Source organism: Spermophilus citellus, assembly GCF_964194105.1.
Source record: "Spermophilus citellus genome assembly, chromosome: 5".
Classification (NCBI taxonomy): domain Eukaryota; kingdom Metazoa; phylum Chordata; class Mammalia; order Rodentia; family Sciuridae; genus Spermophilus; species Spermophilus citellus.
Genome location: NC_138186.1, coordinates 76,532,364 through 76,548,843, shown reverse-complemented (window position 1 = coordinate 76,548,843; position 16,480 = coordinate 76,532,364). Strand labels below are relative to the sequence as shown.

The 16,480-nt window shown below is 30.9% G+C and overlaps 1 protein-coding gene across 1 annotated transcript in view; it reads left to right on the top strand.

Moving 5' to 3' along the window:
- EYS (eyes shut homolog) overlaps positions 1–16,480 on the top strand; it is a gene marked incomplete at its 5' end in the record, with an annotated part of 1,607,607 nt that overhangs the window by 550,574 nt on the left and 1,040,553 nt on the right.

Sequence of the window (16,480 nt, the reverse complement as noted above, 5' to 3'; positions counted from 1 at the left end):
TTATTACATGCTCAAAAGTCTCAGCCTAAATTATTTTTTTGCATACTTATTATCTGCATATTTTATTACATAAATAAGGAGCATTAACATTTTGCTATAAAATGCTATACCTCCTAAGTTTTTTATTGCTTATTCTCTTCTGGGTTACTAAGATTTCTATTTAGGACTACATATATCCCATCAGCAAAGCCATACACCATGATGTTAACATTGCTTTGGTCAATGCAGTTAATAGTGTTGAAATAAGAAATGACACATCAAGCTCAACATGAGTGTGAAACATATTCTATGAAGCTGCTGCTGCTGTGCTATGTATGTATATGTATGTTGAGGGTAACACACCAAGCACTTTCCTCTTGCATGCTAGGCAAGCAATTTACCGATGAAATACATTCCTAGTTCCTGTGAAGCTTTTAATATAGCACTTACTTTGACATTTTACATTTACCCTAATCCTTCAAGGGTTAAATATTTTTTTTTCTTTTCACGACCTGTATCTTTACATTACAAAATACAGTGCCTACCATTATTTCAAAATACTATTGGCTAATATGCTACCAGTGGCAAATTAAAGATTTTGTGATGTGTGTTTCTGTGACAATTAAAAAAAAAAGTAATCAAATTGTTGACTTTAATAAATAGGATTTAACTTTTCTTACATAGAACTCTGTAGGTAGACAGCAACCAAGGTTGGTACTAGGTTGACAGTAACAGGCTAGGTTATGATTTCTTAGTATTTAATTCATATTTATAATTTCAGGACTCAGAATTGCTGTTGCACTTTTAGTCATTATATCTATACTCCAGTCAGGAAAAGGAAGAAGAGTGGTGTCAACTGCATTGACCCCTTCTCTCAGGAAATCCTTCCCAGAATACAAATAAAAGATTTCTAATACTGTATTGACCAGAACTGCCTCACATGGGCATTTTTAGCTGTAGAGGAAGGTGAGAAATTAAAAATTTATATCTTGCAAAATTTACCACTGAATATAGTAAGGTAATATTTAATTATAAAGTATGTGTTACATTTAGTTTTATATTAAGTATGACCTATGCCTGCATGTTCAAAAGGAGGTTATTCTCCTCAAGAGAGTTCCATGTACTTGTTTTCCTCTACATGCTACTTTGACATCAAATTTGATCTTATCTGTCATTCAAGGATACAGGAAGCTTTTTGTTATTCTCAGACACTTGTAGCATTTATTTTGTCTTAAGCTCTGCTGGAAGTCCTTCTTCCTTTCAGCCCCCAAAGCTCTAGGATTTTGTGAAAAGATATTCAAGTCTATTCATTTCCCTTCTATTCTGTTTCCAGGAAGTCATGACAATGTAAGATTTTACTTAGAGAATCTTACATTTTAAGACGCAACTTTTGCATGCCTCTTTTATATTTGTCAAGATCACACATCCAATAGTGACAGAGCCAGATCCAAAATATGCATCCCTTTCTCTTCCAGTTTTTTGTTTATCCTAATTTCACTTCACCTGAAAAGGTAAAATTTGTGAGAAATGAAACTAGTTTACATTGAAGCAAGAGGAAAGAACATTAAACCGAACATTCAATATATTGATAGTTGGTAATCAAAGGAGTTATTCACCCTTCCATTATTATAACAAAATACCTAAAATTTTTTTTTAAAAATTACAAAGAGGAAAGCTTATTTTAGCTCAGAGTTTTGAAAGTTTAAGACCATGGTTGGTTCACATCATTGTTTTGGGACCTGTGTTGAGGCAGTTCATTATTATAGAAAATATCTATCATATTGTGACTGAGCAAGTCATTCACCTCATGGTTGCTAGGAGGAAAAGATAGCAAGAAGAAGAGACCATGGGTCCATAATCCTTCAAGGACATGCCTCCACTGACCTAAAATTTCCCATTCTACTCCCTCTCTTAAAGATTTGCCCACCTTTCAATGCCATCAGGTTGTAGACCAAACCTTTAAACCATAGGAGCAAATGTAAGGAAAATTAAGCTCCATCTGTATCTATTAATTCATTTAATCTAGTTCTCAAGGATTCTTTCCTTAACTCTACACCCAGGAAGAATTTCATGATCCTTCCTATTCTAAAGCAATAAACTTTCATGAAGACTACATTATATATTAAGTGTGGACATATTATTATTAATGCAATAATGTTTCACTCTATGAATTACCTGTTGATTCTTTGTGATAATCAAGACTATTTTAATTACCTGTTGATGCTTTGTGATAATCAAGACTGACATGGTTCCAAGTGTCATGATGATTTCTAGAACGTGGAACTGGAGTTGACAATAAACTAACATGTACAAAATTGATTACTTAAAACTATTATATGATTCATTTATCCATATTTTTATTAATAAAAGATATCACAGCATCCAAATTTCACACATAGTATTTTGAATGAATTTAGAGTTCATAAAAAACAGCAGTGACATATAATGAAAGGCTTAACTTCCGTCATAAAAAAGCAAAATTAATTAATCATTCTATTCTTTGCTTTGAAGAATATTTCCTCATGAATTTAAGTCTTAATTTAATTTTGTATCTATTTAACAAAGATAAAAATATTTTTTAAATTGCCTTTAAAATAGAATAAATCATTATTTAGCAAAAAGTCTTTCTCAATCAGACACGATTCTACTTATATGTTTATAAAATATAAAGAGTTTATGAATTGTGTTTCTGAACTTCAAACACATGTGGTAATTTCTATATACCTATATTTATATTAACCCTTCTATGATTACTAGAAACTATAACACAAAAATGTGTAAGTATTTCCTAGACATAGTAATATGGATAATAGTTCCATCTAGAAAATATAGAAATGCAAATAAATAGTTTGAATTAATGAAATATAATTATATTTTTCCTAAAAGTTCCATATTTTTCTCAGGTATATTTCATACACACAAACACGCATAAAATTGTAAGCAGTTATAATATTTTCTATGTTTGAGATAATTAGGTTATCTTTTTGATTACTTTATAGAGGCAAATATGCAAATTTCATGATAAATACAATAATCTTTTGAGATCATATGCACCACAGGGTATAGTTTAGTAAAATATAATCATTGATAATTGACTTTTGTCTTTGTTGTTGTATTGATATGATTTATCATGTTATTTCTATTGCCTAACATATGCCACCTCTCCTCCTTCAATTAGTATTTACCCTTATACCTTAACACAAATGCTACTTTCTGTAGGAAGTCTTAGGCTTTTAGGCTTCTTCTGCAATTTCCTTCCATAGCAATATTTTCTCTGTTGTGCTCATAATTATTTTAAGCAATTCCAATACAATTATCTCCCTATCTGAAGACAACTTCCCATCACTATCAAGTTCACCATTTTGTCTCTAAAGTCTATTAAAGTTTTTTTCTACTCTGGTACAACTTTGTAGCTGAGTGTGTATTTTAATATGATATATTAAAATAGAATAATTTTCTATTTTAATATCATGTATTAGAATAGAATAGAAAAAGATTAAATAGAAAATAAATTAAGAGCTGGATAGGCTCAACCTCAAAATTACACATTTTGCAAATATAGGAATTTAAATAAAACGTCATGCTTTTTGTTTGATAAATAAGTGTATAGTAAGAAATCTTCAGCATTCTGGCAAATATTTGGCATTTGATTATATTTAGCTTCAGATCAATGGTGACAATGTCTTATCAGTAATAGCAGCATTATTAGCATAACAGTTACCATTTCTACTTCCTATTGTTATAGGCAGGAGCAGCCTCAGAAATAGGCAGTTGAATTGTGCTCAACCACTTTTTTCTTCGATAACAGGATTCAAAATTCATTTTGATAACTCAGATGTACAAAAATATGTTATTTTCTAATAACAAGCTCAATAGCATGTATGGGTTCAATTTATATGATAGAAGGAAATGTCAGTGTGCAAAGTTCATGTGAATTTCTCAAGATAAAATTTACTTACTTTAGATTTGGAATCAATTATCTTGTTGATTCAGAGACCTATCATTTTATTTTATTTTAATTTTTTGACACAAATGCAGAATACATCATCCCTGGTATTTTGGTGTCAAGAATTGGTATTGGCTCCTGATCCCCATGGTGTCCTCCATGTTTTTGCTGAGTTTATGGGGTCTCCTCCTCATCTCAGATCTAAGTCCTTTTCATATGATTATTACCTTTTGTCCTTAGTAATCCACTATTTCTCTTCTCAAAGGCTGGAACTTAGCAATTGCTATGATTTGGATATGGAAGCTCCCTTAAAATCTTACATGTCAAAGGCTTGGTTCTTAATGCAGCAATGTCCAGAAGTAGGACTATGGGAAAATGATTGGATCTTGACAGCTATAACTACATCATTGGATTAATCTATTTGCTAAACTAGGGGAAGCAAAAACTTTAGGCAGGTGGAGTATGTTTGGAAGAAGTAGGTCACTCCGGTAGGCTCTTAGATACTGCAGCTTGTCTCTAGACCCTTTCTTTGTCTGCTTCCGCTTCCTGGCTGCCATGAGCTGAGTGTCTTTCCTCTGCAATGCCTTTCTGTGATTATGCTCTGCCTCACCTCAGGCCTAGAGCCACAGAGCAGGTTGACTATGGACTGAAACCTTTGAAACCACAAACCAAAATAAAGGTCAGTAGTAAACACTATCTGTTATTGATTTATATATTACTAAATCCTCAAGAACTATATGGAACATGTATTATGTGCTAAGTATAAACATTCCTTACCATATCTATTGGGAAATCACAATGTAATTCACTGTAATCTATCTCTTAGACTACTTCCAAAGCTACCTGTGTGTTTCTCTGATTCTGTGATCAAAACTTCAGTCAATTTCTCCACAAAGTATTCAGAGTTATGCAAAAAATAAAATGGAAAAAAAATAAGCAAAAAATATCCTGCTTTTTATTTTACTCCCTCCTAAAGCTACCATCCCATTTCAAGATTACTTCCTAAATAAGAATCTTCCTTTAATAAATCCTGTTTTCTCACTCTCTGCAATTTAATTTTCTTACAGTCTCTTTTAAATCTACTTCAAATGTTTGAACTCTCCACTCCAACAAGTCTGCTTTTTTAAAAAAAAAAATCAATCTGCATTGCTAAATTCAAATGGTTAAAATTTAGTCTTATTTTATTTGATTGAATAATAGCATTTGGCACTATTAATCACTCTTTCTACTTAAAATAATTTCCTTGATTTCCTGACTATCTGCTCCTTCTCAGTCTGGATATTGTGGATTACCATGACAAATAACTCTTACTTATGAGAAATTAAAAAAAATGCATGCACATGTGACACACACACACACACACACACACACACACACACACACACAGGAGGAGATGTTTTTAATGGTATTTCTAGATCACAGACCTCAAGGTAAACCTTGGCACTGCATGACAATCTGGAAATTGTACTTATCTGTAATTATGTTAGTTTTCCAGTACCTAAATAATATTTTTTCAAAGCCTATTAGTTTTAACTTGCCTTTGTCTTTGTAAATCTTGATCAACCCTCTGTCTAGCCAATTTTTTTCTTATATCTCCAAAATAGTAAAAGTTATTAGAAAAGAACTTTTTCATCTTCATACTATCAACTACCAATCTATGTCTGTTTTTCTGTGTTCTTGTCAATGGCCAACCCATCTTCTCGAGTGAATTCTGTGCTTTATCACATATTATTAAAGACTATTCATCCTGTATTTATTTTCTGTAGTATAATTTCTTTCCTCCATGCTTTGTCTCTGCTTTTGACATATATTAATGTTTAACTCTTTCTCATCTGATTTTTCAGTCTTACCCTTTTTGCACATTTCTGTTAACCAACTTTCCTTTTGTATCTTTAAAAAACAGAATTATCAAACTTATTACCTATGTTGATATCAATTTTTTCATGTCCTATTCTCTGGTTAATCCACTAACTATCATGCTTTTAATCCTAAGAGTAAAAGGATACTCTTCATTTTGGAAGTCAGTGATTATCCCTACTTCCCTGAGATTGAAGGTAAATATAATTTCCTTCTCTTAGTCACATCATGCTTAATATCTCACATACTCCCGAAAAATACTTTCTAACTTTACCTCCATGTTTCCACATTCACTGATTTCATTATTGCTAATTTCTACCTGTAACAGATGCTGTAACTGTTTAGAACTTTCTTATTAGTCTCCCTTCTTTATATATGTATTGATTAAGGAATTGCATTTAGATTTTTGTTTAAATATCATATGCATTCTGATAATTCCAAAATTTCTTACATAAGTCTTGGCTTCTCTCCTGAACTCCCAATTTGTGTTATTAAATAACTGCTCAACATGTCCATTCTTATGTCCCTATTACATACATAGCAAACTAATCCCGTGCTGACAGTTTATCACAACTATGTTCTACCACCCGGATTGTCCATCTTAGTGAATTGTATCATTATTTCTTTAGTTTCTCATGCAAAATTATGGAGTCATTCTTGATTCTTTGCTCACATTTCATTATGCAGCCTTGCAGAAATCCCACTGACCATATCTCCAAAATATATTTTAATTCAACCACTTCTCACAATTTCCATTACAATCACCCTAGTGCAATAAACCATCATCTCATTACTGAAATATAACATTTAAATTTGTCTTTATCTCAATTTCTTGTCAAAGGAAAATATATTACCCATCTAGCAACCAAAGTGCTCATTTTAAAATAAAAAGCAGATCACTTCACTCCCAAGTTGAGAATCTTTCACAGCTTCCTATAATGATCAAATGAAACATGTACTCCTCATACTCCTTAGTTTAACCTGCTAAATATTGCATAATCTTGTCTCTAGTTGCGTCTCAGATTATATTTTCTGCCACATTCTCCGTGCCTCTCACTATTGCTTCCACTGATACATCTGAATGTGAATCACTACTTGCAGATATGGCCATGGTTTTCTACCCTATTCTATGGGTTTCTCTGAGAAAACTATTCATAATATACAAACAATAAGACTGAGTCACTCTCTCTACCTATTTTCTTTCCTAATGGCAATGATACTCTCTAATCATTATATTTACTTCTTTATTTCCTTGAGCTGAAATCTCTCTCTTTTGTTCACTGTTGTATCTCAGTGCCTAGGAAAGTACAGGCACACAAATCTTTTTACATGAAAGAATTTTTAACACTTCAAGTAATGTGACTTCTTAACTTTTTTGTATGTTAATATAAATAACTTCTTTGTGAAGTCCAAGTTACCTCTATTAAAATGCAAAGATTTGTACTTAGAAGATTTTTTAAAATTTTCTTCCCATAATGCCATAAAGTAAATATATGTTTTCATTTTAATATCAAGAGCAAATAATAAACAACATACTCATTTCTAAAATGGTGAATTTTTTTTGATTCTATGACAAACCAGAGAAGTATTTACAAGCCTGCAAATCAGGTTCTTTCTAAATCAAAATCATTATCTATTTGAATATTTAATACCAATTCAAAATTCGAAGGTGTTAAATTTAATTTAATATTATGAAATAAAATTCTTTTATGCAATAAATCTGAAAGTGAAGTAAAATGCAAAATTTAAAACTTTATATTACTCATTAACCTGTAATAAATCTTTCTAAAATGAAACCTATGGCAAATTAAGCCAAGTGACCTTATCATTACTGATTCTTTACATAATATATACCAATCTTAAAGACATTAATTTTTATATCCTACAAAATAAGATGCTAAAAATAATGACTTGAGATGAAGTACTATCTATTAAAAATACATCAATTATGAGTTTATTATCCACTTATGTTATCTGATATTTTAGAGCAATTGGGCCTTGAGAAATTCTATAGACACACCATTAAAATATGATTTTTATCTGAAGATTGAGAAATACATACTATGTAAGAAAATATTAATCAAAATAACCCTTGAAACCAGTTGGTATCAAAATGTTTTATAGGACAATCAAAGATGTTAGGCACTGACACCTAGTCATTCTTTTTATTCCCAGGAGTAAGCAAAATATGAAGTACAGGAGTCTCAGAGAAAGTAAGTATGAATAATAAACTGTTATTTAAATCCCACCAGAATATTTTATTGCCACCAATCTCACCATTGTAAACAGATTTTAGTGCAAGAAAAGATATGAGTGTTCAAAGCACACTTCACTCCATGTAAAATGCACAAAGTTGTTTTGTTGGCAGATTGGGGTCAACTGCGTGGCCTGTGTGGAGGGTGACCAGTCTACAGGTGCATTTCTGGAATTCAGGCCTTGACACTTTTTGCAATAGACATAGTAATCCATCTGGTGGCAAAGTCCATATCCTCTTGGCCATCTCAGATTCAGCTGCTTTGGGAATGAGCAGTTCTGAGTGAGTTTTGAGTGAGTTCAGAGTGAGCTCACCTCAGATGCTTACTGAGTCTCTGCTCCCCTCATGATCTTTTTCCAATACTGTTGAAGCCATCTTAGCTCAAGCTCAAAATACAAGGATATACCTAAGTTACCCTTCAAATTGTGAAAGTTGGAATGAAACTTATAAATATTCCAACCACCTGCTTCACCTGTAGATAATCCTGATTATATTATCCACTCCTTAAAGGTCACTGTGTAACCATGCTCTCCTTGTCCACAATATAGCCATTATAAGGTCTTTTCCATTGACTTTCATTATTCTCTCATCTCATCTCTCTTCTCCTTCATTGCTACTTCCTAAGGTCTCCTATTAAGTACATTATTGCACAAAAGTCATCTTCTCAGATTTGGATTTCGGCAGAGTCCAAATGAAGACATGGGAATACGGTACACAGAACCTAGGTGTTGTTATTTTGTTTAAATTTTTTTTTCATGAGTATGTGACATGTTGGTATTAGAAGGACAGATGTTTTCTAACCTGAAGGTGAAGTAAAGAGAACCTGATGTGCTTACTCAAATTTTACTTCTTTTGATTAAGTTAATCTAACTTTATTTCACCTATGAAAACTATGAAAACTAGAGAATGATACTGTGAATACACAGCCTTCTAAAGTGCAGTACAAAACTGAGAAGAGAGACATATCTTTATGCTTGAGACTGAAGAATTCTCCTAGTCTCTAAATGACTGTTAATGGCCTCTCCAGACAGTGAATTATTTATCTGCAGCATAGCACCTGTCCAAACTGCCAGCATTTAATGTCAGTGTTCTGTGGTTCTGCACAGTTGCTAGATTTAAACAAATCTTAAAGACATCTTAAAATCAAAGTATTGAAGCACTACAGGTACGTCGATAGTGGCTTTTAATGAGATAAATAAATAGAAATACAATCCAAACATCTTTGAAGACCTTCATGGGTCCTTTCTATCACATGACCAGAATAGGGTTTTGTTTTCTTTGAGTAATTGTGGGAAGAGCTAAGGGACAAAAAAATCTTTATCTAACTGTGCTATTCTTCAAAATATGCAGTGAACATGTTGAGAATGAGGCACCTCCCAGACAATTTTCCAATTCAAATAAATGTTCAGTGCATTGCCTTGAGCCACTGAACCTCTTCAACTCACCTTTCCCATCTCATGCAAGGGCAGATCTAAATCTGGGTTTATTCTGGCTTGAAAATCTGAGTAGCTATCATAGTGAATGACTAGCAACTGTGAACTTCCTTGACCAGCAAACCAAGAAAGAACAAAAAAAAAATGAGTTTCTGAGACAAAATTAGTGCCAAATAGTTGCTTTAAATAATTTACAGTATACAAAATTTCAGTCTCTGTTATTTTCAGCCTGTAGCTTTTCCCAGCAACTGATTTTAGAAGACAAAAACCCTGGAATATTCAAAAATACATTCACATTCTTCCACTTTCTCATTGTTCTAATTTTTATTTGAAGAGGACTCAAGACAAAGACACAGGGTCTAGTTTTTCATTGTTTTATTGCATTATACTTCTAAAAATAAGTAAATTATTGTTATATACATCTTTATTTGTAACTGTAATACACATTATACTAATATATTTATTTATAAAGTATATAAGGGTATTTTCAAATCAACACAATTAAGGTATAGAAGATTCCCATGAATATGGTGAGTTTCATAATTATTCTTTCCAATCATACCTACCCAAAGCCAATCATTCTGATTTCTATCATTATAGATTAGATATACATTATCTTTTAGAATCATATTATGTGATAATGCATTACATATTCTTTTCCTTCTCACTTATTTTTTCATGCTGTTGTGTGAATCACTAATTCATTATTTTTAATGCTATGTTATAAATATTATGTAAAGATAAACTAAGATGTGTTATATACTCCATTCTATGGTACTATAAATTATGTATTCATTCTTGCAATAATGTTCATTTTTTTTCTGTTCACAGCTGGTATGACTAAAGCTGTCATGAATATTTGTAAGTTAACTTTATAGAAAAAGATTTTGAGTTCTTCCATGTAAATATCTAGTATTAGGATTGAATGATAAGTTTGGTGTATGTTTAACTTTATAAAGCTGTCACACTTTTCTTAAAGAAGTTGTACCATTTTCATTTTCATAGACATAATATGGAAATTTCAGGTGGTTAACATATACTCTAACATTTGAAAGCAGTTTGTTTTTTAATTTAGACATTGTATCCTGGTACAAAATTACATATTCAATGATTGTAACTTGTAATTTTTTAAAAATGAATAAGGATATGAAGCAATTTATATGCATATTTGCCATGTACAGATCTTCCTTTGTGAGGCTCTGTTCAAGATTTTGACCATGTTTTTCTTTGTCCAGTTGAGCTTCAGTAGTTCTTTACATTTTGAATACAGATAGGTAGGTAGGTAGGTAAATAAATTGATGCATACATACTTAGGAAATAGGTAGAATTCCTTTGTCAAAGAAAGATTCTGTTAATGTTTTCTCCCAGTCTTTATATCGCCTATACTTTTTCTTAACTATACTTTTCTCCAATTTTTATCATGGTAAAATATGTATACCACAAAATTTTCTTCTCTCATTCTTTTGGGTGTATACTCACAAATGGAATTATAGGATCAAAGTGTAATTCTATTTTAAATTATTAGAACAACTTTACTGTTTTCCATAGCAGCTATATCCTTTTACACTCCCACCAACAGTACAAAAGAGGTCCACATTTTTCACATTATTTATTTATTTCATTTTTATTTTCGTTGTTGTTTTGTTTGAGATGTTCCCATTGGTCTCAAACTCTTGGGCTCAAGTGGTTCTCCTCCTCAGCTTCCCCAAAGCTGGCAATATAGGCACTGCCAGTACACTGCCAGTACACAATGCTGTTTCTTACAGCATTCACTATGTGGCCCAACACTTGGTCTACCTTGGAAAAATGTCTCATGTACACTTGAAAAGAATGTGCATGCTTGTGCTTGGGAGTAAAGCATCCTGTATAGGCCTGTTAGATCTTGTTGTTTTACTATGTTAGTTAAACTAACTAGTCATTTTACTAGTTATGATTGTCATCTCTCTGGTTGTTCTATTGATTATTAAGAGTGGTACATTGAAGTCTCCATTATTGTAAAAACAGTCTAGTTCTTTCTTCAGTCAGTTTATGCTTCATATATTTTGATGGTCTCTCATCAGATGCATAAATCTTTTTAATTTATACCCTATCACTCTATTAAACCTCTATTAATATATATTGTTTTTGTTACTTAAATTCTTTATTTCAAGTACATTTTGTTTGATATTATACAGTCACCCTTGCTCATTTTGGCTAATATTTGTGTGAATTCTCTTTTTCTATCTTTTCACTTTCAACTTTTTTTTTTTTTTTTTGGTGAGGAATCTATCTCAAATTCATCTCTTATGGATAGTGCATAGTGGGATCACACATTCGATTATACCAATTTCTGTGGGGGTTTTTTGATGGGAGAATTGAATCTATTTACATATGAAGTAATTTATTGATCTGGAGATAATTTTTCCATTTTGCTATTTGTGTTCTATATGTCTTATAGCTTTTTTGTCCATCATTTACAGAGGGTTCTCTATTTCCATGGATTCCATTCCATGACAAACAAGTATAGAGATATTTAGAAAGATAATGTATATGTGCAAACTTTTTTTTTTCTCATCATTATTCCCTAAACAGTAGAGTATGGCAATTATTCATACAGCATTTACATTGTATTAAATATTGTAAATGATCTAAATATGATTTAAAGAATGAAGGAGGATGTATGTGGGTTCCATGTAAACAGTACACCATTTAATAAAAGGCTTTTATGGTTTCAGTTTCTTGTGTTGGAAATTCAGTCCTCAGTGCAGTTGTGTTGTAAAATGGGACCTTTAGGAGGTAACTGGGCAATGAGGGTTCATCCCTCATAAATGCATTAATAGATGAACAGGTTATCATTCTAATGTGACTTTGCCATTAAAGTGAACTCTGTATGGCTTGTTTGCTCTGTAATACAGAAGATTCTGCTGCTAAAAGTACACTTGCAGAAAGCTACTTCAGTTCAGTGTTCTTTCTCTTCTTCCTTCAGCAAACATTGTATTTTACAATTAGAGATTTCAAAATAAGTATACGTAATTGAAAGTATGATACATTTCTTCCTTTAAAATGTAGTTTCTTAAATAGCTAAGATACTAGAGAATTATTATTCTCTGATTTCAATTGTGATTTTTTTAAAGTTATGATTTTTATCATTACTTAAAACAAACTTCATTTTATATTTAATATAACAGGTTTCTCTTTTTCACTTGTAACTCAGATTCAGCAAGGGACCTATGACTTTTGAGTTTAACAGGAAAAAAAAAAAAAAGTCTTGTCCCCAATGGATGTGAACATTTGTTCATAATGTATTACTCCATGCTCAGTAGTTTTTATTTGCTGTGACATTACTAAAAAGTGAATTAATCTTATCTCACACTTTCTTTAAGTTTTATCCTATTTAAACTGCAACACAATAACTTGGATACTTTGGATACAGTATGATGATATGGATACACATATGCATTATGGAATGATCAAAGCAGAATATTTAGCATATCCATTACCTCAAACTTCTATCCTTTATTTTTGTTGTTTTAATAACATTCAAATCTACTCCTCTAGCAGTCATGCTTTAAGGATTTTTTAATACATTGAAATAGAGGACACATACAAAATTCTTGACTTCATGGAACTTTATGTTCATGGGAAGATACTAATAATAAACAAATAATTTAAATAATTATAAATTAAGGGAATGCTGGAAATAAAATGGAAATGATACTATAATAAGGTACTCTGGGATACTTTATTGTAAGACATAATTTTGTTCAATATTCTGATCATATATATTGTAAATTTGGGTTTTTAAAATAGAATATGATGAAGCTACATGAGATCACAGTCTTTCTGAAATAATTGGTGTTTTATTTAAATCTAGTAAGGAAGTAACAAAATGAAGTTCACCATTAGGGTACGTTTATCTAGCTTTCCCATGAATAAATATTTTGTGACATTCATTGGTTTTAAATAGCTTAGAACCAATTATCACTACTAAGCTAAGAAAATATATCTATTTTTTGAGTACAAAGATTTTTGAATTTTTTCATGAATGTATTCCAAAATTCCAAACAGTTCTTGACACATTAGGAGAGCTTGATAAGTATTTCAAAAGCAAATAAATACTAACATCATAAGACTGAGGGTAAGGTTTTTAAAAAAATCTAAAAATATATTTAAAATCAGATTATATATAGACACATTAATAGAGGCAGTATTGAAAAAATTTTGATATATTACATAAATTTTCTTTGCATGCTATATAACAATTTGTGATATTACAGCTTTTTTATAAAATCTACATGAGTATGTTAATTACCCACAGGGTTTTATTAAAGAAATAAAATCAAAATTAATGATTCTTTCAGTGAAGCTTGTCTAATGATGTCAGTTCTCTCATGAAAGTTCATTGTATAACAAATGTTAATTGGAGATAAAAGAACAAGAAATGTACACAAATAATTACAATTCACTTAGTCTGAGGGGTTTTTCAAAACTAGAATCTAATATCGTATGATTTCATAATAAAGACAGGGAATTTTTAGGGAGTCAAGCAAAAAGGAAATTTGTGTCACTTGCTTAAAATTCAGAGATCAAAATATCTTAATATTGAACTACATGTTATAATAATACAAATACATCTAAGAAAGAGCTCCTGCCATCAAAGATATGAAAGCCAGACTAAAAAGACAAACATAGGGAATTCAGATTTCATTGACATCCTTGATGTTGGGCTTTATAGACCTGGACAGATTGCTGGTCTCCATTTATAACCTAACCTTACTGGTAAATTGGATCAAGAAAAGGAGAATGAGAGGAATGGGAAAGTTGTGACATTTGGCATGGGCAGAATACAACAGTCACTAATACAACAGTCACTAATATGGCATTATGTAAAAATGCGAATATGTAACAGATGTGATTCTGCAATCTGTATTTGGGGTGAAAATGGGAGTTCAAAGCACAATTTGAGTCTAATGTATGAAAGATGATATATCATGAACTATGTAATGCGATAAATAATCAATAAAAAAAAAAAAGAAAAAAAATTATGGTAAAGGATTCAGAGATTTGTATGGGAGAGGATTCGGAATTGAAATCTAGGTTTGGCATTATCTGAAGCATATAACTCCATCTTCAGAAACCTTACATAAAAACTAACAAAAAAAGTATATACTCTTTCAAGTTTAATTATAATCATTATACATTTAATGATTATAATCATAATTATAAATCATTAGCAAATCAGTAATCTGAAGATGGAAATAGAACACAGCATGTTCCCTTTGCTATTTCTTTCTTTTTTTAATTTTTTATTTATTTTAATTTTTTTGTAGTCCTGAGGATTGAACCCAGGGCCTTGTGCATGCAAGGCAACCGCTCTACTAACTGAGCAATATCTCCAGAGCTCCCTTTGATATTTCTATGCCTTTAATTAAATATCTAGATTTGATTGACTTTTATTGAATGATAGTTATATTCTAAACTAATTCATTCATAGTAAAGCCTATCGCTTTCCAAAATATAACCTGATTTAAAAGTTATTATGTGCTTAATACCAAGAAAGTAAACTTATTTTATATTTTTTAGGCATATGTATACATTTTTGGAAAATGAAGGTGACAGATTACCTATGCAACTATTAATGATGAACTGTTTCTATTTTTTTATTTTAAAATCAGTTCTCTTTCCTGTTTCTTTGCTTTTGATGTTAACAAGCTGCTCTTTTCTTTTGAAATAGAAAAATTAATATTTTCAGTACAGTACAGCCACTTTAAAAATGTATTATGTAACAACTTGGAAAGAATAACAAGTTTAATCTTCAAAGATATATTCAAATATAGATATACTAAATTATTATAAAATAAACCTATAAACATGATCTAATAACAAAATTCAATAGTGAAATCTAACATTGGAAAAATATAAGTAAGAATGGAAGAAAAAAGAATCACAGGAATTATACCTTATTATAAGTCTTTTGAGCATGTCCAAATTCTATCAATAAAAGAAGGAAAATTCTATTGCCCTTAAATATTTCAAAGGTTGTTGAATAAATAATAAACCACAGGGAAACATGACCTGTATTTGTATGTGAAGAGAAATAAATGAGGAGATATTCATTTTCATATCTCTACTTTATAAAATGGCAATCAAATAATTTTGTTAGGTGAAAGAAATCCTAGGGTCTAAAGAAGAGGAGACATGGGAATTTTTTGATGCTCCTAGGATGCAGTTAATCAACTAGTGTAAGACTGTAACTAATATGAATCTAAAAGAAAAAATAGTGAAGTTCCTTAAAGTTTCTACCTGATAAGTAAATTCTAAATATTCATGAGAGATTTGATTAAATATATAATCTCACCAGCCTGATGGCATGAATTGTCATGAGCATTCAAGGTGAATAACAAGATTTTGGCAGTTTGCTAAATGTAACATTTTAATAAAAGTAAGATTAAAATGCTGTAAAAAATGAACAAAAACCAAGTTATCTTTTAGGGATAAACCATAATACCTCCATAACTTCATTTGACTGACTAATAACAACCTCAAAATTAAGCTATTACTGATTTTTAAAAATATTTGACTTATTTTTATCTCATATTAGGAAAAGTCTTCATCATCTATCCCAGTCATAAACCTGTGAGCCATATGTGATTCCAATATATCTCTCATTCCTATATTCAATTTGTCACTAAGGTATGTTAATTTACAGATCAAACTTCAATTATTCTACTTCTCTCATTGCACTACTTTTATAGATTTGTGTAGTCTAGGTTATCATTATATTTTATTAAATCTTCAAATCTAAGTTCCTGATATCTTCTATATCCTCATGCTACCTTTTACTTATCAGCGCCAAAATGAACAGATAGATTAATGAGGTAGAAAAAGATGTACCATGCTAACACTAATACAAACAAAGTTTGTATTTTGGTAGAATTTGCATTCAGTCAAAAGATTGCATTGAATAATATAAACATTTTCTCATTATCAGTTCTGCCAATTCATGAGCACGGGGAATCTTTTCACCTATTT